Here is a 23396-nt window from a genome sequence, read left to right as displayed (position 1 = left end):
TGAGCTGCTACTAATGGGATAAAAACAACAGGGATAAGTGCAGGGTCCTGTATTTAGGTGAGATTAGCAGCACATTGGGAAAAAAACTTAGGCACTTCAAGCTCAAGAGTGAAAAGAGGGAACCAAGAGTGAAGCAAGTCTGCCCACAAGCAAAGGTGATCTAAAGCTGTGTTGATATAAGTCATTAGGATAATAGGAAGGGGGACGAGTGAGTGTACAATTTTCCTTCAGGCTCCTTGGAACTTATCTACCCACTTCCAGTTATGAGTGGCACATTAACAGCAATGGACATGGTGTATCCATTCAATACAGATGTGTAGAGTATTAGGGGATCCAGTCATTATTTCCAGGCAAAGGAACAAGAATGAAATGAATGACAACAGCTAACATTCTTATGAGCTCGAGGCTCAGTGGGAGACATAGGAGGGACAGTTAATGGCAACAAAAGAAAGTCTGCAGTAAGGAAGAGAAAGCCTATGCAGATGCCTATAAACCTATGAGGGACTGCATGGACAAGGAAGAGTAGACTTTTTAAGTTACAGTCCCAAGAGCTAAACAAAAAACTAATGGTTTTGAAACAAATGCATATTATCTTATATTGTTACTCTCTTTATACTTTGAATCAAACGAAAGGTTGGAGCAACAAGGAAGGTCTTTCCTTTTGGAGCCAACAGTCAAAACTGATTGCCTCTGAAGGTGGTACATTCCCAAGATGAGAAGTCTTTGACCAGAGTCCCGAGGATTATGCAGCAGGAATGGTGTAGAGAGGATGCTGCACTGGGTGTGTGTTAGACAGAGGAAACTCTCAATCTTGAGGCTGACACTGAGATAAAACAACTTCTACATTTTGAACTGATGTGAATGTTCATTTTCAGGATGTTGTCCACTGTACCAGACTGTCTCTGTAACAGGAATCTGAAAGCCAGGAAGACGTGCTTTTCCTAAGGGAATGGTAGACACTGAAATCATACCACTGGCTGTTTCTCCCTGTTTGCCTGTAACAAAGCTCAAAGATGAATTTGTCACCAACTCTTACACGTGCGGTTATACATATCTGTGTTCTTATTTTATTTTATCCTATCCTTTACTTAATAAACTTATTTGTCCAGGTTTTGATTTTAATCATATTGTTGGACTGCATTCTTTTGAGCCCTTTAAAATATTTTTTGGAGGAAAACTGACTATGAAAAGGTGTGTGCTGGCCGGGTGTGGTGGCTCACACCTGTAATCCTAGCACTCTGGGAGGCCAAGGCAGAAGGATCGCTCAAGACCAGGAGTTTGAGACCAGCCTGAGCAACAGTGAGACCCCATCCCTACTAAAAACAGAAAAAATTAGCCGGGTATGGTGGCATATGCCTGTAGTCCCAGCTACTTGGGAGGCTGAGGCAGAAGGATGGCTTGAGCTCAGGAGTTTGAGGTTGCTGTGAGCTAAGCTGATGCCATGAGCACTCTAGTCTGGGTGACACAGTGAGGCTCTGTTTAAAAAAAAAAAAAAAAAAAGTTTTGTTTTCATTATAATCTTTACTGAAGACAAAGCAGCCCTTATACGAAACTCATTATAGTATTGTGTGAGTGCATGTGCACACGTGTGTGTATCTTATGTTGAACTATATCACTGATTAACAGGCAATTTTTCTGCTCAAGGCTGTAAGCCACGTATATTCTGACTACCAAAGGGCTTTCTTTGCAGGTTAATAGATATATTAATAATATATAGGCACACCTATGACTCAATGCATATAATCTGTTTTCCTACAAATGATACTAGTCCACAAAATCACTTCTATGCTAAATCTTACTGAGATGACAGATCAACGAAATACTGGGTTTTCCTCTATTTAATCTCTTCTACTCTCCTTACTGATAATTTTTGGTCAAAGTATAATAAGTATAATTTATTTCATCTTATCCAGTAAAATAAGTTGGACTTTGCTTGTATTTCCCTTCCTTTAAGTTAGTAGTCTGGAGCATAATATAGATTTTGTGACCTCTTTTTGAACACTCAGGAAAATATGTTGATGACAACCACAATTTCAAAATTGATAAAATAATGAGGCCTAAGAACAAATTAAGAAAAAATAAAGGTTAAAAAAACTGTGAATATTTAAATTTGATTCAAAGTATAAAGATACTAATGTAGGATAAAAATGTTCACCAAATAAGCATTAGATAAAATACTTTAATAATAAATAGAAAAATTACTGAATATTATTATATAGCAAAATTAAGTTTCTCTTTGCTTTACTTATAATGAAACTGGAAAAGATAATACAAAAGTAAAGAATGAATAATGAAGTACTGGAAAATTAGGAATATGCCTAAAAAGTTAAACATCTTCAGGACCATATGGAATCTAGTCTAGAATTCTAAAAGGAGTATTAGATAAACTTTTCGCAGTTATATTTTTAAAATTGCCTAGAAATAGAAGCATTACCGAAAGCTGCAACTTTTTAAGAGGATTAGAGGTAGTTAGTTACATACTAACCTTATAATCAGGCAGTTCATAAAAAAATTCAAATTTCTTGGCAAGAGTTTATTTAGAAGGTAGCTATGTGCCAAACAGTGTAGTAATTCTAGAGAATAATCTATGCATAGTAGTAAAGTGTTCTGACTTTAGAATTTATTTTTATATTCAAAAGATAACTGACATAAAAATAAGCAAAGGGTGTGAATAGGCCTTTAAAAAAGGAGGAAATCTAAATGGCCAATAATGAGGTGCTCAACTTTATTAGTAATTAGAAAAATGCAAATTAACATTGCAATGAGATAATCAATACATGTCAGAATGGCAAAACACTTAAACGGGAACCACCCCTTTGGAATACATTTTGGCATTATCTAGTTGAACTGCTAACATACACATCCTGTAGCCCCATAATTCCATTCCTGATTAAGTAGAGACACTTGTACATGGGCACTTGGAAAGTTATATAAATATGTTCATGGAAGCACTCTTTGTAAGGCATAAACTGCAAACAACCCAAGTGACCATTAACAGTAGAATGGGTAAATATATTGTGATATATTCATGAAATGTGTTTCACCTATAGCAATAAAGGAATGAACCACAGCTCTATAAAACAAGGATGACTCTCTTAACCATACATAACACCAAGTAAGAGCAAGAAGTTGCAAAAGAATACAAACAACAGAATTCCATTTATGTAAATTTTAGCAAAGGGGCAAAATAAAACTATGTTTATTAGGGATGCACACATAGGTAATAAGGAAATGACAAGCACCAAGGTCAGAAAAGTGGCTACCTCCATGGAGAGTGAGGAGTCTGATCTCAGAGGGGTACATGAAGAGTTTCTGTGGTACTGGCCTGATATGGGCAGTAGTCACAAGGATCTGTTTCCTTTTTCATACTTTTAACTGTATATACATCTTATGTGCTCTTTCATAGCTTTTTTTCATGAAAATGGAACAAGATTAATATAGTAGAATAAACATGATATATTATTAGGTGTGATTTATAAAATAAGTTAGAATATAAGTTTATAACTAGAATACAGTAGTATTTAGTAGTTTAAATACCAAAGATTATCCATTTTTAAGAAAATTAAACTACCTCTGGTTTTAAAACTACACTAAATATAATTTTACAATGCATAAATGCCTACAAGAAATTCACTTCAACAATAAGGGGCCTAAGTTACAAAATATCATGCCCTCGACCCTGTACACCATTTAATAATAATTTCTGAAAATAAAACACACAGTTAACATACATTAATAACATCAGGGCCAACACTGCTAACACACCCACAAAGCCGCTCACATTGTGTCCTACATGAACAGTGTTCCCTGGTGTTATGCAGTATTGACTTTCCTGTAACAACAGGAAAACACTGTAAAACTGTTAATAAAAACTAGAAATTCTATCTTGATAAATATGAACTGTACTTGGATATTTTCAACCTTTCTCCAAAAAATCTTATGGAAAATGAAGGGGGAAAATCCTTTTAGAAAGTACTACAGGTTCTTTTTTTTTTTTTTTTAATTGAAGATTTGGGATCCTTCATAGCACATAGGTGCTATAATGAAAGAAAAGGAGGAGAAGAAATGGAAATCATGATAAATGCAGAGTTGTATCTGACTATCAAAGGGTGTACCAAGATAGGATGGAGGTAATCAATAGAAAATCTAATTAAAACTCTGAGGGGGGCTGACTGGATCAAGAGGCAAGAAGAACACAAATTTCCACTTTTCTCCAACTCCCCACTCCATGAAATATCAGAAAAGGCATTTTCTCTTTTCTAAGATAAGAAAATTATTCGGTCTTAAAATTTTAAAAATGCCATCAGTGTGCCAAAATGTCAGAAAGGTAACTGCTACAGACCTGTGGTAAGTTAACCAGAGGAAACCATAACACAGAGAGGCAAAGGCTGACTTTGGAGGCTGGAGCATGGGGTAAGCCCCGCAGACACCAGACTCTTAGGCTCTCGGGCCTGGGGCCATGGTCAGGCTGATCAGGGGAGAGAGAGACAGTCAGCAAGACCATAAGCCCCTGCTCTGCAAGAGCCCAAGCACTTTGCCACAGGCAATGAAGGAACAGGACTGGAGACATGGATACCGCAGGTCTCAGCTAGCCACCGATGCCCAGGAGGGACATCCTAAGACTCCCTAAGCAGAAGAAAGTAAAGTGGAACAAATAAATCTAATATCCTTAGTGTTTAAATTGAAAACTGTACGTGACAAAGAGAAGCAGCCAGAGACTTTGAAAAAAATGTTACAGGATGGAAAAAAAAATCTCAATTGATAAAATGAAAAGCAAAATGAATTATCTGAAAAAGTATTTTATAAGAGTTCTCTAAATAATTCAGAGACAAAAAAAAAAGAGAGAGAGAGATGAGAAAGGTAAAAGAATAATTTGGGGACTAGAGATTAGTTGTGGAGTGACATTTATTTACTCTGAGAACTTGGAAAAGAGACTAAAGAAATACTACAAGAAGTAAGAAACGAAAACTTCCCATAGCTGAAAACAAATAATTTAAAATGGGGCAAATAAGTAAATAAAATGAATGAAACAAATAAACTACATCTAGACCTATTGAAATTTCTAGGTTTCAAGGATAAAGAAAGACTATAAATGTTACTACAGAAAAAAAAAAGGAACAAAAATCAGTTTGGCATTAGACCTCTTCTCAAGTATAACAGATTTGAGCAATAGCTTCCAAGTACTGACTAAAAATTACAATTCAAATACGAAGGCAAAATAAAGGCTTTTTAGGACATACAAGGATTCAAGGACTTTGTCTCCAAAATCTTTAAAGGAAGTTTGTAACTGAAATCACCCAGCCATAATGCTGAATAAAAGGAAGTTCTGCAGCCTAATAACAAATACTATAGAGGAAAGTTTAGGACACAATAAACAGTACAAGCAAACAATTCAGGAAAATTGTGGATTAAATTCCACAAAGTGTCAACATGAGAGGCGAGGTGTTAATGAAAGTAAAATGGTAATAATGCTCTTATCTAACTTAGGGGGAAGAAATAGACAGTAACTCTAGGTTACTGTGACTTTGCTCCTTCTCTCAGGGGAGGCAGCCCTACCCCTTGAATCTGGGACTGGCCATGTGACTCGCTTTAATCACAAAAATGTGGCAGATGTGATCTTGAGCAACATCTAAGGCTAAATCTTAAGAGGACTGGCAGCTACTTCTTTTGAAACCCTGAGATCACTAAGCTGTGAAGGAGCTCAGGATTAAAAGATACCATGGAGACAGAAGCCCAGCAATGACAGTCATTCCAGCCAAGATCTCAGAACACGTAAGACAGGCCATCTTAGTCTAGCCATGACCGAGTCACCACCTGACTGCAGCCCCCTGAGTCAGTCCAGGCAAGACCAGCAGAAGAACGTCCTTGCCAACTTACAACAGCAAGAGATAAAAACTAGCTGTTTGGGTCACTGAGATTTAGGATGGCTCACTGGATAAGTAATACATGATACAACCATCGAGACAGAAGATGGAGATAAAGAGAAAAACTTTTTAATTTACATTATCATAAAATTAGAAAATTAAATTTTATGTGCTGAATTATTTCATAATGGTATCATTTATTTAATGCATTATTGATCTACTTATGTATCAACCACACTATAAACTAGGTGTTATTTAGAGTATGAAGAAGAATAAGACCCTGACCTTTAATCCAACATACAACATACAACTTGTCTAGAAGGCAAGACAAGAAAAATTAACAAACTACGGTAAAATGTAGCTTGAGATAAATGAGTAACCAAGTGCTGAAATACAGAAGGCAGGGGCTCAAAGAAGGGTTTCAACAGCATGCATACATGAGGATACTATTCCAGGGAAATAGAAGAACCCAGGTGGAAAAAAAGCCCACCTATAAGGTATTAATTAATGTTATTAAGCTATTTTATTTCAAAATTTGCTTTAGGTTCAATAGATTTCTAAAAACCTCCCTAGACTGTTATTTTATATCATCTGTAATTAGACTATGGTAATCCATATCAAACCTCAATCTGTTTAAATAAAACATTTGTTTTCATCATTATTTTTTCATATCAGATGCTAGTGTTAACAAAGATTAAAGACTAATGAAATCACTAGCACAGCACATATGGGGATTTAAAAATATGGTAATTTATATGTGAATTACTAGAGGCAATAAAAAACAAAGTAAAATTGTTTAATTAAAGATTTGGGAATTTAATAATATTTATAAGGTTATTAATAAATAAGAAAAGTATATAATCCAGTGATATCTTGCAATCTTATGCAGTGGCTGTCTTTTTGGCTCATGACATTGGTTTTTCTTTCTACATAAATGTGTCTTGGGATTTACATGAGGCTGTCTGACCAATCATAACTTAGAAGTTCTGCATTACACTTCTATTTAAATTATAAATTAATTCATTTGTAATTTTAAACATTCAATTTAAAATTTAAAGTTCTCTAAGCATGCTCCATGGACCACGTCTAGTATCTCAAAATGAGGTTCCTATGGTAAGTAAGTCTGGGAAATGCTACAGAGAATGTTTCTTCATGAAAATCCCTAAGAAGCTCATCACTTTAAGTGTGATCTGTGTACCAGATGCACTGGTTCCACTTCAGACCTTGAAAGAAATGCAGAATTTCATGCCCACCCAGATCTACTAAATTAGACTCTTCATGTAAATAAGATCCCAGGTGTTTTGTGTACATAGTCCAACTTTGAGAAGCACTGGTGTAGAACATTATAAGGACTCTGAGAAATCATCAAGTAAATGAACCTGCTTAATCTCCTGTAACCCAACATCTTAACATTTATTTGACCAGACTCCCCATTTTTTGAGGATCATCTATTAACATTCTAAGAAAGGAGGCATTGTGCCACTCTTCACAGTTAAAATTTGGCTCTCCCCAGCTTTTCCAATGTCGTCTATTAAAAGTAAAACATTAATCAAGTACTTTTAAGAAAATGGCACAGAAAATTAGAGCTCTTTTCAATAAAGATTCCTGCCAACAAAATTAAGCATGCCATTGTAGTTAGGCTGTAAGTTGGGTACTAATTTCTTGAAAACTTAGTTTGAAAGTGAAGGAAAAAATGACTTTCAAGACAGCCTGCTCCAGGCCAGGTGCAATTTTAATTATTTTTTTCATGCTTGTCTCATGAACATTCATGTAGAAACAGGCTAGGTATACTATACACCTTGGTACTTTGGGTGAGCAGAACAATTCCCCATCTGGGATATATAACAACTTGCCTAAAACATGTCCAATTTAGGACAGATGTTAATCTATAAGGTGCTTTACTGAAAGCACAGGTAAAAAAGCAAAATTGCCAGTTTTGAATTATAGTATCAAAAAGACATAGTATCTTTTAACAATGCTGATTTAAGCAATGACGTATTTAATGATTTGCAATTTTTAAGTGGCTATTTAGAATAAAAGAAAAGACCCTTGATTTAAAAAGGCATTAAAAAAAATAAAGTACCATATCTTTCTCCGTTGTAATAGCATACTTTCTTTTTGTCCTGTCTTTAGCAAGTTAAAGTCAGAGGAATGATGGTTATCTCTCAGCCTCTTTCATTCCATTTAGATTCTGTGTGCTTAATACCACATTTTATTTTAAAGGAGCCAAACATAATTTCACACTCAACATCTCCAAGCAGCTTTTTGAAGAAAGTATAAGAAAAAACAACAACCATTACAGAGTCTCTAGAATTTTGCATCACAGATGCAGCATGCAATGAACTGGATCATACATAACTTCTTTACTTTTCTGCAAATCCCAACCACACATTCCAGGTTTAGTGAGGGCAGGGACTATTTTCACCTGGATCACCACCGTATTCTTAACACCTAGAAAGTGCCTGAAACACATGTTCAATACATGTTTGCTCAATAGGAGCATGAAATAAACTGGAGGAAAGAATGACAACATATCTGTTTTCACTGAAAGAACATTTATACACCAGATGGTGTTAGGTTTTATGACCATTAAGATGCCGAAAGAGCTCACAGTCTAGCAGGAAAGGAAGGAGTAAACATAGTGTGGTAAGTGCAACAGTGAGCCTGCACGAGACACACCGACACAGAGGTGAGAAGAGAGACCAGCTTTGCTTGGGAGGTGGGTCATCAGGGGAGATGCGAGTCACCGGAGGTACAAATGCCTCTGGCCCCCTGTACCTGTAGTGTTGAGAGATGGCAGCACTCTGAAACTAGGGGGCGGGGGGGGGGAGGGAGAAAAAGAGGAAGAAAACTCTGGAGATGAGAAGATGAAGGGACGATGAGGGCAAGGGAAGAGATGACCTTTAAAATTGCCTAAGATGATGGTGAAAGTTGAGGCAAAGTTTAGCCGAATCATGTGCCACTGCCGCAGTGCATGTGGTAATGTGACCTCGGATTAGAGAACACTGATGAGGTGGAGGCAGCAGGCAGACAAAGTTCTATGGTGTCACCTTAGGAGAGTACTGGGAAATGTCTGGAAGGCCTGGTGAGGAACTAGGAACCAACTGTGAGGAAAAGACGACTTTTAAACACTTCGGTACGGCGCTCGCCGGCCGGGAAACCTTGCCCACAGCCGGCACTCACAGTCCGCACAATAGTTTGTGCTGTGCACTGACCACGAATCCGTTTTGCTCTTGTGTGATGAGGAAAGCTTGAAAACACTGAAAGCTTGTTTTACTTTACAGGCAGCTTTACTTGTAATGTAAATCAGAATAGGTAACATATACATATATGTTTTCATTACGTTATTTTTAAATGTTCACGATTTTATTTTAATAAGTGAAAAATTAGAAAAGTCACGGCTGTGACTGTCAGCTTCATGGCTGTCAGCTAAAGTTGACGCTCGGCTGTGCGCATTCATCTGTGACTGTCGACGCTCGTACTGAAGTAGTTAAGAAGACTTCAAGAAGAACAAATCTCCAACTTCTACCCTTTATGTGCCAGGTCCCTGAGGGATCCAATGAAGAGTAATCCCAGAAAACCTTGTGTTCATTGTCCAAATGAACCGTGTAAGGAAACTACAAAGATGTACTCGGGTGTTACCGCCATCTCTGCATCAGTATCCTCATGGAGAAATGCAGGTGCAATAGGGAGCTACTCCTTAAAGCCTAGAGAGAAAGAAGTCAAGGCTTCCCCAAGAAAAGAAAAGAAAAAAACCGATAAGATTCGATATGTATGGGAATAAACTAAGAATTAGCAAATGTACCCCCTCAAGAGCTCTATAATCTACAAAAACTATAATCAAGGAACAGACTCTAACAGAATATGATTATGATCCAGAATACTTGCTTGTTAGAATTGGAAAAGGGGACAGTTACTACGAGGCACACAAAGGAAAAACCTAGATTTTTGTCCTGCCCAGGGAAGTTAAATAAAAAGGTGAGATTACAAGGAAGACCTTTGCTCTCAGTGACAGAGATGGTCCTGAGATGAAATCTCTCTTGCAATTAGCTCTTTACCTTTGACAAGATTCTAAGTTCACCACAGCGACAGTTACCCTGTTCCTGGAAGGGAGAAGCCTATTTGACAAATAGGAATATTTTGGTAATTACGAATTAATAAATTAGCATTCAGGTATATTAGAACTACACAACTGACAACAGGCTCAGGACTGCAGTGACTTCAAAGCTCTGATGTGATTTGGGGGAGGTCTTGCCACTACCACTAGATGTTTACCCCAGACAATAATCTAGCTGAGTAGTTACCCAATTTAGAAATTTAAGAAAGGGACGTGATACACCAGAGGCAAAACTCTGCGACAAAGTTTGTTTTCTTCCATGGCTATACTCTTCCATGGCTATACTCCCCAAAGAGCAACCCCTTTTCCAAAATGCCAGCTGTTTGGCATATAAACGAAAGGCTGGTCACCATGAGTAACATGTGGCTATTAGTCACTCTGGTACGTGATGAAAACAGCTACATGCTTATTCAAAAATATGTAAGTGTGCAGCTGATGGAGTAAGTGCTCCATGCCAAATGGCACACCACAGCTTGACAGTCAGAATCTGTTCTAATTGATAAAGAATGTTTTACATGCCAACCATTCTACAAATCTCTACCACTGCTGTGCTAGTGCACTGTACTACCACCATGAGCATGTTAAACTCCATTCTTTCAATATTCACTGGTTTAAATCACCTTTTGCAGAACAATGCCTTAATTCTGGGATATTATCTATGTCTAATGATCTGTTTAAAAAATTTGCTTTCACAAAACAGTGCATTAAGTTTGATTTAAAGTGAGACTTCAAAACCAAGAACCAAGATACCCGGGCGCGGTGGCTCACGCCTGTAATCCTAGCTCTCTGGGAGGCCGAGGCAGGCGGATTGCTCGAGATCAGGAGTTCGAAACCAGCCTGAGCAAGAGCAAGACCCTGTCTCTACTATAAATAGAAAGAAATTAATTGGCCAACTAATATATATAGAAAAAATTAGCCAGGCATGGTGGCGCATGCCTGTAGTCCCAGCTATTCGGGAGGCTGAGTCAGAAGGATTGCTTGAGCCCAGGAGTTTGAGGTTGCTGTGAGCTAGGCTGATGCCACGGCACTCACTCTAGCCTGGGCAACAGAGTGAGACTCTGTCTCAAAAAAAAAAAAAAAAAGAAAACAAAACCAAGAACCAAGATAACATGGTTTAGTACTCCGCATGACATTCAGAAACCATCTAGGCAATTATTTCTATTTTGTACATTTTAAAATAAAGCCTATTATTGAAATAATAGTGTTTCATGTGTTTATAGTCTGGCCCCCCCAGGAGCACAGATGTATACAAATGCATACAAAATAATATAGGAGTATCTTCAAATTTTCACTAAGCAACCAGAAAAACTTCTCTCTAGACAAGGTATATCATAATATTTTTAAAAATTAAGTTATAATTAATACTATACCATGTTTACTGGCATTAAGATCACTCATTTTTATAACTAAATATGGTTTACTCAGGACTTTTTTCCCTTAAACATCCAGTGGCAGAGTACAGCAGTATAGTTAGTGACAGTATGTTTGCATGTGCTCCTTCCTCACATGTAAAGTTTCAAAGGAAAGGTAAATAGTGTTTTTTGTATGAAAGCTTGCACAAAAAATAAAGTTGCAAAACAAAATGTTTTGTTTTGAAAATGTCTTTCTAACTTGTTGGTTGGGATGTGTGTGCATGTCTCTGTCTCTGATATACGCAATTTATCACTGCTTTCTAGAAGACAATTCAGTCAGGTGACATAGTTAACTGAACAAATGTAATTCATCAGATAAAAAGATTAAATTTTTCAAAGTTAAAGTAAGGTCTCCAATGTAGTCATTTCTTCCTATGGGCAGAACATTTGTTTTGTTTGTTTTGAAGTACTGGTAAATTATAGTAATTCAAATGAATTAAATTAAATTAACCAAAAAGCACACTTTCGACCAAAGAATACAATACATACAGAAAATAAAGAGCATCCCCTTAAAGCATTTGGGAAAAGGCTCTGTGCCGACTGGTAACAGGGTCTCAGAGGATCCTAACACTCTTGCTGGCAGCAGTTCCCTTTTTATATAAACCTCTTTGTAGGTCTCTTCTCATGCCTCCAATCAGCTGCTTGAGGCGGGGTAAGTGGACCCAGCTGCCCCCAGCCCAGCAGTCCTCCCAGGACTCCAGCCCTGCTCTTTCTGTCATTCAAAGTCCACAATCAAGTATAAAACAAAGTTTACTGCCACCCATGTCACCAAACCATTTCTTCCTTTGACACACACATACTTTGCAAGTGTCTCATACTTAAGAAGGCATTCCTCGATGCATTCTGGAATTCCTCTCTTTTTGGGCGACTCACCCCTCTAAACCCAACCAATCTATTTCATGTCTTAACAAAAAGCAATGCTCACTTTCACTCACTTGCATTTGCTCGCTAAAACACTCCCGCATCTATTTAGATTTAAGCTTAATGAGACCAAGGATCTCTGTCTTCTGTGCCTGTAGTTTCTTTGGTGTCTAGCACATGTGCTGAGGCACTTAATAAAATGCCTGCTGACAGAACAGGTTTTACTATTCAAGGAGTTGAAAATAGAAACTGGCACTATACTGCTGTACTTACGGAAAAAATGATCAGTCATATTCTGACACAAAGAACCACTGAACAACCTGCTTCCTTAAAGAAGTCTTTTGTTCATTAGTTGGCACTAAAAATGTCAGAAAGAGTCAGATTTCATTTTCGATCTTCCTAGTTGAGTAACTTGTTTCTTTTTAGGTGAGGGTTTTGAGTTTCTTAAAGGAAGAATTTAGGAAAATAACCACAAGTCAAGGAAGCTACATTCCATTAGTGGGAGATAAGACAACCTATGTCACAGTGTGGTTACACTAGTATTTCTAAATCCTCAACTACAGACCTAGTGTATAACTAAAACATACTTTTAATGTGACCCTATAAATCAGAGCTATACTTCTAGTAATAATCTAGAAAGCTATTAAAGTCTTGATCATCTCAATATTGAAACATTTTCTGTTCAGATTAAATGAGCAAAAACATGCACAGTAAATTATTTCCTGTTAGAGACATATTTTTTTATTATTGATTCCAATAAAAATATACAGATACCTGTCCCCTGATTTAATAAGAGATTAACAGCAGCATTTGGTGGTTCTAAAACTGTATGGTAAAATCCCTCAAAGACTGAACTATGTTTACATCTCTTAAAATTGTTACCTTTTTATGCTTAACACTTTATTCAGAGTGCAAAGATAACTTCAGTCTAACAATATGTACTGACTACAAATTCATAATCTATCGTGTATCAGAATCTAAATCAATGTGACATAATCAAGTCTCAAAAATAAGTATTTTGAGTTTAAAATATTGTGAAGTTCACTAAATGCATTTTTGTGTCATTTAAATTCGGGGAGGTGTGGGGGCGAGAACTCACTTTTTATTAATATGAAGATCATAAACTATAATTTGAAATTCACTGATAGGTAGATATTTGTGTAGGTACTGAAGAAAATCTACTTAATGCCCTCGAAAGGTAGAATATTCACCAATAAAGTATGGCATTACAGAGTATAAATAAATAATGATTAATAAATATTTAGAACCCAGGCAGTACAAAGAAAGACAACATGTTAGACAACTTTCCACAGCCACCCCAGAATCTTTCTACACTTCAGGTAATGGTACAAACATAAAATTTTGATGCCCAATCAGCCTACTAGGATTAAAAAGGCTGTGTCAAAAGTACCATCTGTCCACACAGAACTGCGTACGCTCACACTCCTAAGAATTACAGCAACATATATAATTTTGAACATCCACAGTACCATGATAAATAAGACATTTAATCTTTGGTAAAAATGGAGCAAGCTGGCACTTTGCTGGAGTAGATAAACTGAAAAGACAATCTGCTCATTTTATAGTACAACAATTCTCTCCTCTTTCCGAGTAACTACTACCACTCTGAGAGCAGCTGGACCTCTCAGTATCAATTTTCTACCTATATATCAATTATAAACTATTACAAAACCCATGATAGAACTGTCCATGGGAATTAGGAATTGGCTAGGACATGCAGTGGTTTCTATTTCCAAGGTTTTGTATGGAATGTCTAAGGAATGAAATGCTTCTGGGAAAGTATTAATAGAAAGCCAGCAGCCACCCCCGTGGCAAAGCCATAATAAGCAGAGACAAAGGAAGTCCACTCCTAGGGATGGACCCAGAAATCTTTCAGTCATGGGTGGAAGCTCACCATAGAGAGCAACAGGTCCACATTACTCTGCATTCAACCAGCAGCAAAGATTGAGAGAGCTTTTCCTATGTAGCAGTTCACACACTCAAGGAAGTTCTACAGAACCCCGAGATCCCAAACACAGCTTTCTTATCAAATTGCTTATTAATACAATTTACTTCCTCTGCTCTTTTGATGTCTGTGAAACAAAAGAAGCTGGAGAAAGACATCACTGTTAGCTTCAGTAATCTGATAGTTGATTACCAAAAAAACTGAAAAATACTAAGATAAACAAGAAGCCAAAAGTCCAAGACCTGCAAGCCACTCCCACAGCAAAGTAGTGTTTTAAAATGGGGAAAGTTACGCAAAGGATTGAGCTGGGAAAGTGCCAGATGAAACATATCAGAGTTAGCTGGGATAGTCTCATGTTGCCACAGCTGAGTCCCAGTTTCATGGTACTCTGTTGATCTTCAGCACTGTGATATCTAAACCAATTGGCTTTCAACTCACCTTCGGCTAACAGCTGCCACAAGCAGCTACTGAAATTACATCACAAAGAGCCACCCCACCAACAGCATCATCATCAAACCTTCACAGTGGTCAGTCACACAGAAACATCGAGGAACACTCAGATCACTCTCTAGATTTGAATCCATGTATCTTGATTCAGTATGTGATATCAATCATTTATTTGCCAATATTTCTGCACCACTGCAAAATATATGGAGCAAGAGAAATGCACAGAATGCCCCAATAATGGGCATGTCACCTTGGCCTTCAAAGCAAAAAAAAAAAAAAAAATGAGGGGGGAAACAGTCAGGGACTAGATGGCCAGGCTTTATGCTGACGAGGGAATCACTCGACTACGACCCATTCCTTCTTTCTGTAATTCCATCCTGTTATTGACAAGAAATAAAACTGGTGGCAGCAGCAACCTCACAAGAACGTGTCCTCTAAAGTGAGTGCAACCACGAAGAACAACCATAAACTAAATATGGTAATTTAGAAAATACTTAGTGGTTCCTTCCTTAGCCACTTTTGATATATCTTCTCTAGTGAAAATCACATATTTTAACCAGCAGTTGGCTGTTTCACCTATCCTAGAAGTATACAAGGTAAAATTACATCTGTAGGAACTTCTTGGCAAAATTTCATGTAAACACTCCAGTCAGAGGGAAGGGGTTAAAAAAGTTCCATTCTAACATTCCACATGCCTTTCCTGCTCTCTTCAGAATTTTAGAATATTCCAATTCATAAAATTTTCCTAAAAGGTTAAAAATAAACAGACATAAGTATAAATGTTGAAGAGATAATTAGGTTAACGCTTGATCAGATTTGAAGAGTAACACAGAATGGGATCTAAGCACAGTAGAAACTCTTATTGCCCAGGAAGTCCTTGTACAAATACAAGATTAGTCAAGAAGCACTCTGTCAGAAAACCCCAAAGTCACTGACACATATAACATTTTTGTGGCTAAATTATATGGCAGCAACACACACTTAAGGACTAATAAGAACAACAGCTTCAAAGAACTTTAGAATTGGGAAGGACCTTGAAGATGATCTGGTTGAGTGGCTTCCCAAGTTCCTTATTTTCTTAACATCTTTTTCTAAATAACCTGGAAGAGGAGCATCAATACATAAAAATATAAAAGTGGGAGCTGTTCCTTCTGGGCCTTCCTCATCTCTTCAACAACACCCATGCTGAGGCTCCCCCAAAGCTTGGAGAAGGCCATTTAACATCAAGGACCGTACTGTGGGACAGGTCACTGGAGGCTCGGAACCGGAGCCAGGACACCACTTGCTCACAGTCTGCTGGTTCTCGAGGCAGGTTCTTTCAATGGCAGAGTGCAACCAAAGCAACACATTTCTGAAAGAAACACAAGTCTGCTCTCATCTGATTCAAAAGTACTTTTCTCATATTACATGACCAATCTTTTCAAAAGTCACGTTTCATAGTATAGCTTGGAGGAAAAAAAGTTCAGGCTTATTATTTTCCAAATGTTGAAACTTAATGTTTCAAAACAGGACCACTGGAGCTCCCAGTTGAAGGAAGTGTATTTGCAATGTCTTCCTCACCAGAGTCTCCCTGGTGGAGACGTGAGCCTCAGACATTTCAGGACCCACCTCCACCACACCTCGACTTCCACCAGCACTCCACCACCTCCAACCCCCAGTGCCTCTGCACTTGCAGTACCAGGCCCTGCCATGTCCCCTCCCCAGCTCCTTGTCCCTTAGCTCATTCTGCTTGAGTCAGCTCACCTGAGAGGCCTTCCTTGACTTTGATCCTGATCACCCACCTCCGAGCTACCCCCAAACCCGCCTTCACTCGCCTTACTTTCTTTTTCATCTTAACGTTTATCACCACCACCTAATATGTCTGTCTCACCTCAAATATAAGCTACATGAATACAGAAGAGACTTTGTTCACTAGTTTATCAAAAGCAACAGCTGTCAGCAGGCAGCACAGTGCAGGAGGGGAAACCTGGGCCCCAGCGAAGCCCTGGCCATTTGATTAGGCCAATCTCCCGATTCCCTCCAAGCCCCGGGAGTTCCTAAAGGGTCTTTACCTTTGTAGGGGGGGGGGAAATCTTAATATTTTCAGGATCACTCCTAGACTATCCCCTAAAAATCTGGTTCTGGAGCCCTGAGCTCAGTTTTGATTTTCATGTCTCATAGCCATCAACAGGTTGTCCTCCCAACAGGTTTTCCTCCCAGATGGTAAAACTCAGCACACTCATAGCTGAATTCATGGTGTTCTATACTTGTATGGTTTTCAGAGTACCTTTCCTATCAGTGTCCTAAGCCATTCAAAATATTTATCTAATTCACTCTTATAATATCCTCATGAAGTAAGCAGGAGCAGCACAGAACTATTTTATAAGCTAGAGTCCATGAAATCATGCTGGTCAGAGCCAGAACAGGAAGGGAGCTTTCTCTTAATTTCCACCTGAAAACACCATTAGGCTCTTCTGTCCATTTTTTCCTGTGGAAGAGACAACTTTGTGAAGACTTGATACAGACAGGTAGTTTGACAATCTACAGTAACTGTTATCTGTTATAATCAGCAGGACAGCCATCATAGCAAAGATAAAACATCACTGAAACTGTGCTGAAATAGCTGGGAAATGAAGCATTACAGAGATATTTAATGTATTCAGTATTTTCAGAACTCATAATAAACTTTGTTAGAATGCAATAACAAGTAATTGGAAATTCCTGTGAATTTGTAACAACAGAAAAATAATATCTAATTTGTATACACTTATGTTTCAGATTAGGTAATAAAGTTTTTTTAAAAAAAAAGATATTTAGAAGATCATAAAGGCCAGCTTGAATCCATGAACCCCAAATAATTTCCAAAGGAATTTTTAAATTAATACTACCTATTCTAGTAAATAGTTAGGTACTATTAGCAAGTAAGAGAAAAGTGAAGGCTTAATTTTCTGTTTAACTTGTCTCCTACTCTTGCTAACAGAAGGGCTAAATTATCAGTGAGATAATCATCCTTCAAGACTACAAGCATGAGAAGCAAAGAAATGGTTAAGATCAATAAACTAGATAACTCCAGATATTCAAGGCTGGATCAAACAAGTTTTCAAGGTGCACCTCAGCTACATAATAGGGGGAAATGAGATGCTTGTTCACTTGTTCATTCCAATGTTTATTTATGTCTACTATGTAGAAATCAAGCACTGGCCATGTACTTTATAGAAACCTGCTTACACTGACTACCTAATACTAATGCAAAGTCGACAGTATGAAAGCCATTGGAATTCTCCACCCGCGACCTCTCAAATTATTAAAGAAAAGCATAAAATGTACATTTGGTCATTTACCAAGTAAACCAGTCAGACTGTCAGCACTATATGCATTTAAATCAAATAAGTAAAATGCAATATCCTGAGAGTAGCAAGAAAGGGAATATGGCTAAAAAGCAACTTAAATGTAACTTTGTGAACCATAAAAATTTATGCTAAACCTTTCCTATGTTATCTTGTATCTCAAATTCACTATTTGAAAAACATCAGTATTTACTAGAGCAGCTATTCTGTAAGCATAATCCAGCAGTATCAGCATACCCCAGACATGCTGAATCAGAAACTTTGGGTATAGAACCCAGCAATGTGTTTTTAACAATCCATCCAGGTAATTCTGAAATAAACTAAAGATTGAGATTCACTGTCCTAAAGTAACAAATCATGAGGCAATATAATTTAAAAAGTGCTTTCATAATTATATGTTACAGATGAAAATATAGTTTGGATTATATAAAGCCTAAACTGGAGTTAAAATAGTTCTAAGCAAATGAATGGTATAAACTTTACCCAGCTACTAAAATTTCCAATTAAAAAATAGGAGGTATTTAAAATACTTGGAATGTCTAAAATTTTAACATAAAATCTCAATGAGAAGTGAAAGATCTTAATTCGGAAAGCACAATAAAAAATTACAAGTGTATCCCCACCTTAAAACATAACTTGATAAAATATGAATTTATACATGAGAATATAATTTCATTTTACAAAAATATTATTTGCCCCATAAAATTACTCATGGCATTTACTTTTAGTAGCAAGTTCCCTTAGTCAGCCATTGAAGTATTTGTTTATAAATCATCAAAATATTTTTGAACCCTCAGTGAGAAAGGAAATTAGAAGCAAGAGGAGAATCAAGGGAATCTGCACAGCTGAAGTATTAGCATCAGCTACCTATTAAATATGCATCAAATTAAAGATAAAGCATCACTGGAATTCTTTTTGACATATCTTCTGCATGAGTTGACATGCATCTATGAAATATCAGAAGCATAGTAAGTACAATTAACTTGAATACTGCTTACATCATCTGACAATGTTGCTTCCAGGAGCATTCTAATTCCTTCACACATGTTATGATTCACTTTTAATTAGGCTAAAGAATTCCTACAAGAGGAGGAGTCTGAATGGATTTATGCAAAACATACGTGGATAGCAAAACTAAGCAAGGTATATAATAGACCTAAAGTCTTTAACACTTCTTAGCAAGAATTCCCACAGCATTCTTAAATATATAAATAGAAGACCACAGAGCAGAAAGTCTCAAGCATTTGTGCCAAAGTCTATTTTAAAACAGAGCGAGCTTACTATTCTTTACTTTTATGAATGTCTACTTTTATTCTTATAAAAACCATCTCCAATATACTGTAGAGGTTGTACCAAATGTAAACATTCTGCATCACCATCAGGTCCTATGAGCATGCAAGTTAACACAACTTTGTGAACCACCTTTCGTGCCCATCTGCACCAAGTGTACTTGGGCATTTCCCTAAAGGGTGGCAGCGACTTGGAAAATTTTTGTCTTACAGGAGGAGACTAGTTGGGCTGTAGGACCAGAAAGAAGTCAGGTGGTAGCAGGGGATTCAACTAGAAGCACCTGCAATGATCCACATGGAAGGAGACTGGGGAGAAGGTGGGGCGTGATGAGAAGACATTGCACTTGGAGACAGGTAGATGTCAGGGAATGAAGGCTAGATATTCTATCATTGCAATTTAAAGCTCAAAGGGACAATTCAAACTCAGTTTCCAGCCCAAGGCACTAGTTTGAGAATGAGGGATCTAGCCCTCCCCCACTGGGAATAAGAAGACATCAATCTCAGAAAAGACCAGACAAGAATTCTTATGAACCATAAGCTGCAAAGAAGGAATTTGGCTTCAAATGGAATGGAGGTCACTACTGTGTCCAGTATCTTATTTCCAGTAACCACTGTAACAATATCATCAGTTTACATCATCAGCCAACATGGGTTATAACAGCTTCTAAATTGTACTGCTCTTTTGTACTCACTGAGATCTTGAGATTTCATGGTCATAGTCTTTTAAATAGAAGTGGATGGTCTACTCTTCATGATGAATGCAGTAAGCTAAGTCAAATAAATGGCTTTCATTTTACTCTTTTTACTTAGCTAAGTGCTTCTGGCCCTTAGAAAACCTCAAATAAGCATCATCAAATGGGCTTTATAAATATTGCCCAGACACTGGCTGATGTCAACAACCACGCTCCTGAGATGCATATTCGGGAAAACCCCTGAGGGATTACAAATGATCCTGTAGCCTTAATGATATTAAGGACTGAAAAATAAGTGGGAAGATCAAAGTCACAAGCTGCCTTAACCAACCTGCCTTAGCCAAACATCTGCACGGTGATTCTGTGCATGTGCTGAGAAAAGACAGCATAAAAATGAACAAAAACAGGCACATATTAGAGACTGAAATAGTAATCATGCACTTTTCATAGAGCTATGAAACTTGGTTTACCCTCACTGAAGTGTTTAAATCTCCGTCTTAAACAAAACACTTAGCATCAGATGGCAAGACGGAGTGGTCAAGTCCTGGAGCATGGCCAGGTGACAGGCATGGCAGCCACACTTGCTGCAGTGACGCTCAGCTGGCTGGGCATGTGCTGTGGATGGACGTCAACAGGGCATGCAAACAGATGCTCTGTGAGAACCTCAAGCAGGGAGGCTGTGCAGGGCAGGGAGGGAGAAATCTGTGAAGATGCACAAAAGCACAGCTTTGAGTAATGCGGCATCTGTGGAATGCTGAGAAACAGAAGCACATAAACCAACCTGGCATGTAGCAATTAGAAATAAAATGGTTCATTTTAAGTGACGTCAGTGGATAACCAGAGATGCCAAAAAGGCAGAGTTGCAAGGCAACAATAAATGCTGGGGCTTGTTGTTGTTGTTTTGTTTTTATTAAGTTAGAGGTTATCATTGGCAATGTTAGTCTTTTTGGTGGTAACACATCTCAGAAGTCAAATAGGTCACTGGAGGCCACAGCCCAGGGAGGAATAAAGCCTGGTAGAGTAAAATAGGAAGGCTGCCCGAAGGGACTATGGTATTCACAGAGAGCTGCTGAGCTGAACCCTTCCTTAGGGAGTTTCCAAGATGCTCCTTGTCCCTGCCAAGTTTAATCTAAAACCCCTCTGTGCCCAGGTCCAGCTGCCATGATACACTTTCCTGGGTTTCTGAGTTCTCTGACAAAGTAACTGCTCTGCAAAATGGCTCCTCGCTGGAGGAAGCATCAGGCAGCAGAGTACACACAGGGAGGTTGGACAACAAGATTTTGAGTATTTCCTAACCTGCTGCTCTTCATTCTGCCCAGAAGAGAGCTGCTGACCAAGGAACCAGGTAGTTCCTAAAGACACAACCGTCACAGTAGCTCAGAATGGGAGTACCCCCTCACTAGTCCATGCCCTTGCCCAGATACCTGCATCTCTGAATGTTTCCCATGCTCAAGCCCCAAAGTGGCAACTCTACGAAAGTAGCTGGGCCCTGGGCCAACAATATGAGAGAGCTGTCTCAATCTCATCCATGCTGTCATGGATTCCGTGGTTGAAGTTAAGTCACAGACTCAGACTTTGAGGATTTCTGCATGTGGAAGGGTGGGGTGGGAAATGGAGGTTATTACCAACTGCAGGCTCATATTTTTTATATGGCATTGCTGCTAAGTTAAATAAGTGCATTTTCTGTTGCTCAGAGAAACAAAATATAAACAGGGGAGGCTTTTGTGCCTTTTATTTATAGATCTTAGGTTTTTTAAAAAAAAGGTTTATCTTTATTTTTTGCAATTATGCATGTTTATCAAAGAACAAAAACATATTTCTAAGTCAAAAACAAAAATTTCTGCATGTTTAGTAGACCCTGACTGGTCTGATCAACAAGGCTGTCATTACTGGCAGTTATCAGGTGATTGCTTCTCTGCAGAAGCAAGTGGACTGACTGGGGTTTTCACACTTGCTACTGTCCCATGCGTACGTGCACTGCACTGTGGTTAGGACGTTCCACCTTCTTGCAGGAGAAAAAGAAATGATGGGAGTGCTAAAAATAGAGTAATTAGGGAACAAACACGCAAGACTAGGCTGCCCTGATTGTTCATGAATATAAAATACACGGAATTGCCTTATATACTGTCCATAAAAGTGCCAACAACTCACTATTGAGGGTGACTTCCATAACTGCTTTCTCTAGCATTAGTACACTAATTAGAACTTCCTAACATTTCTGAGAGATTATTATATCACTTTCTGATACATGCAGTTGTACATGATGATAGAATCAGAGTTGCCAATTCAAGTTCAGAGAGGTGAGACTGCTTAATTCATGCATTCTACTCTTTCAGCTCCATGTCTATACTGATGTGCTCCAGCATCACTCATTCTATTCAACAAGTCTGAGACAAATCTATGGGCAGGTACAATTTTTTCACTTAGTCCACGTATTACCAATTTTTTTTTTCCAGGAATAATTGACCTCATTTCTAACTGAGTGGATGAAGGATAAGTACGATGGCATGGTTAAGAACACACTGTCACCAAACCAGGCCACCAAGCTTTTAAACTGCAGTAGGGGTCAGTAGCGCTCTGTTCAGCCACCCACAGAAACACAAATATTCCTTTAGGCCAGTGGACACAGCCCCAATTATCCTCTAGGATTATCAGAACCCTGACCTCTGTCACTCTAACTCAAATACAGACACGTGTTAAATGTTATCTGGCCAAAACTCAGTGGTGTTATAGTTTCTCTATAGCTGGAGACATAATCGGGTCACAAGGAACGAACTTCTCTTAAGAACAAGACAGGAAACTGAGCAAGGTGGGTCAGTGGCAATACTTCCTTGACAGAAGGTCTCAGAGGGAGCAGGCTGGCTCCACTGGGACACTGCCACTCTGGGTGGCCAATGTGCCACCCCCCCCATAATGTACTCATCTACAGCATTGATATAAAATGGATCAACTTTTTAACTTAAAAAAAATAGCCAATAGGTCATTTACTCTTACGCATTTAAAATTGAGTTTCACAAGCCTTCCCCCTCACCACCATAGTAACCTGCTCCAGTTGTGAGGACTCTAAAGTAATTGCTATTTTTGACCCCCAAAGGCATCCCCGTGGCAGGCTCTTTCATGTGGGGTGTTTCACTGTTCTTCCTACATGTTTCTACTATTGTTTTGAATCCAGCAGCACTGAGCTGATGCACCAGCCCCAAGGACTTAATCCCTAGGTAAAGGGGGGGGGGGCGCTCTGCTCTCTCCTGTGGCCACAGGCTACAGCTGTCCCCACCACCAGCTGTGCTGCAGAAAGCTGTGCCTGGTCAGCAGAGGCAGAATGGACTGGATCCCCCCAAATCTCTCACCTCTGGAGAAAAAAACCCATTCACAATCCTCCCACTGCAGGTACAGGGTCAACAGTACTATTTGAACACATTGAG

General features: G+C 38.4%; 1 protein-coding gene across 5 annotated transcripts in view; it reads right to left on the bottom strand.

The window, feature by feature from the left end:
* Positions 1-23396, bottom strand: part of PKP4 (plakophilin 4) — a 222912-nt gene that overhangs the window by 156484 nt on the left and 43032 nt on the right. The window lies entirely within an intron of this gene.

The sequence above is a fragment of the Microcebus murinus genome, chromosome 8 (genome assembly GCF_040939455.1).
Source record: "Microcebus murinus isolate Inina chromosome 8, M.murinus_Inina_mat1.0, whole genome shotgun sequence".
Taxonomy (NCBI): domain Eukaryota; kingdom Metazoa; phylum Chordata; class Mammalia; order Primates; family Cheirogaleidae; genus Microcebus; species Microcebus murinus.
Note: the sequence above shows the minus strand (reverse complement) of the source record. Positions and strands in the feature narration are given on the sequence as shown.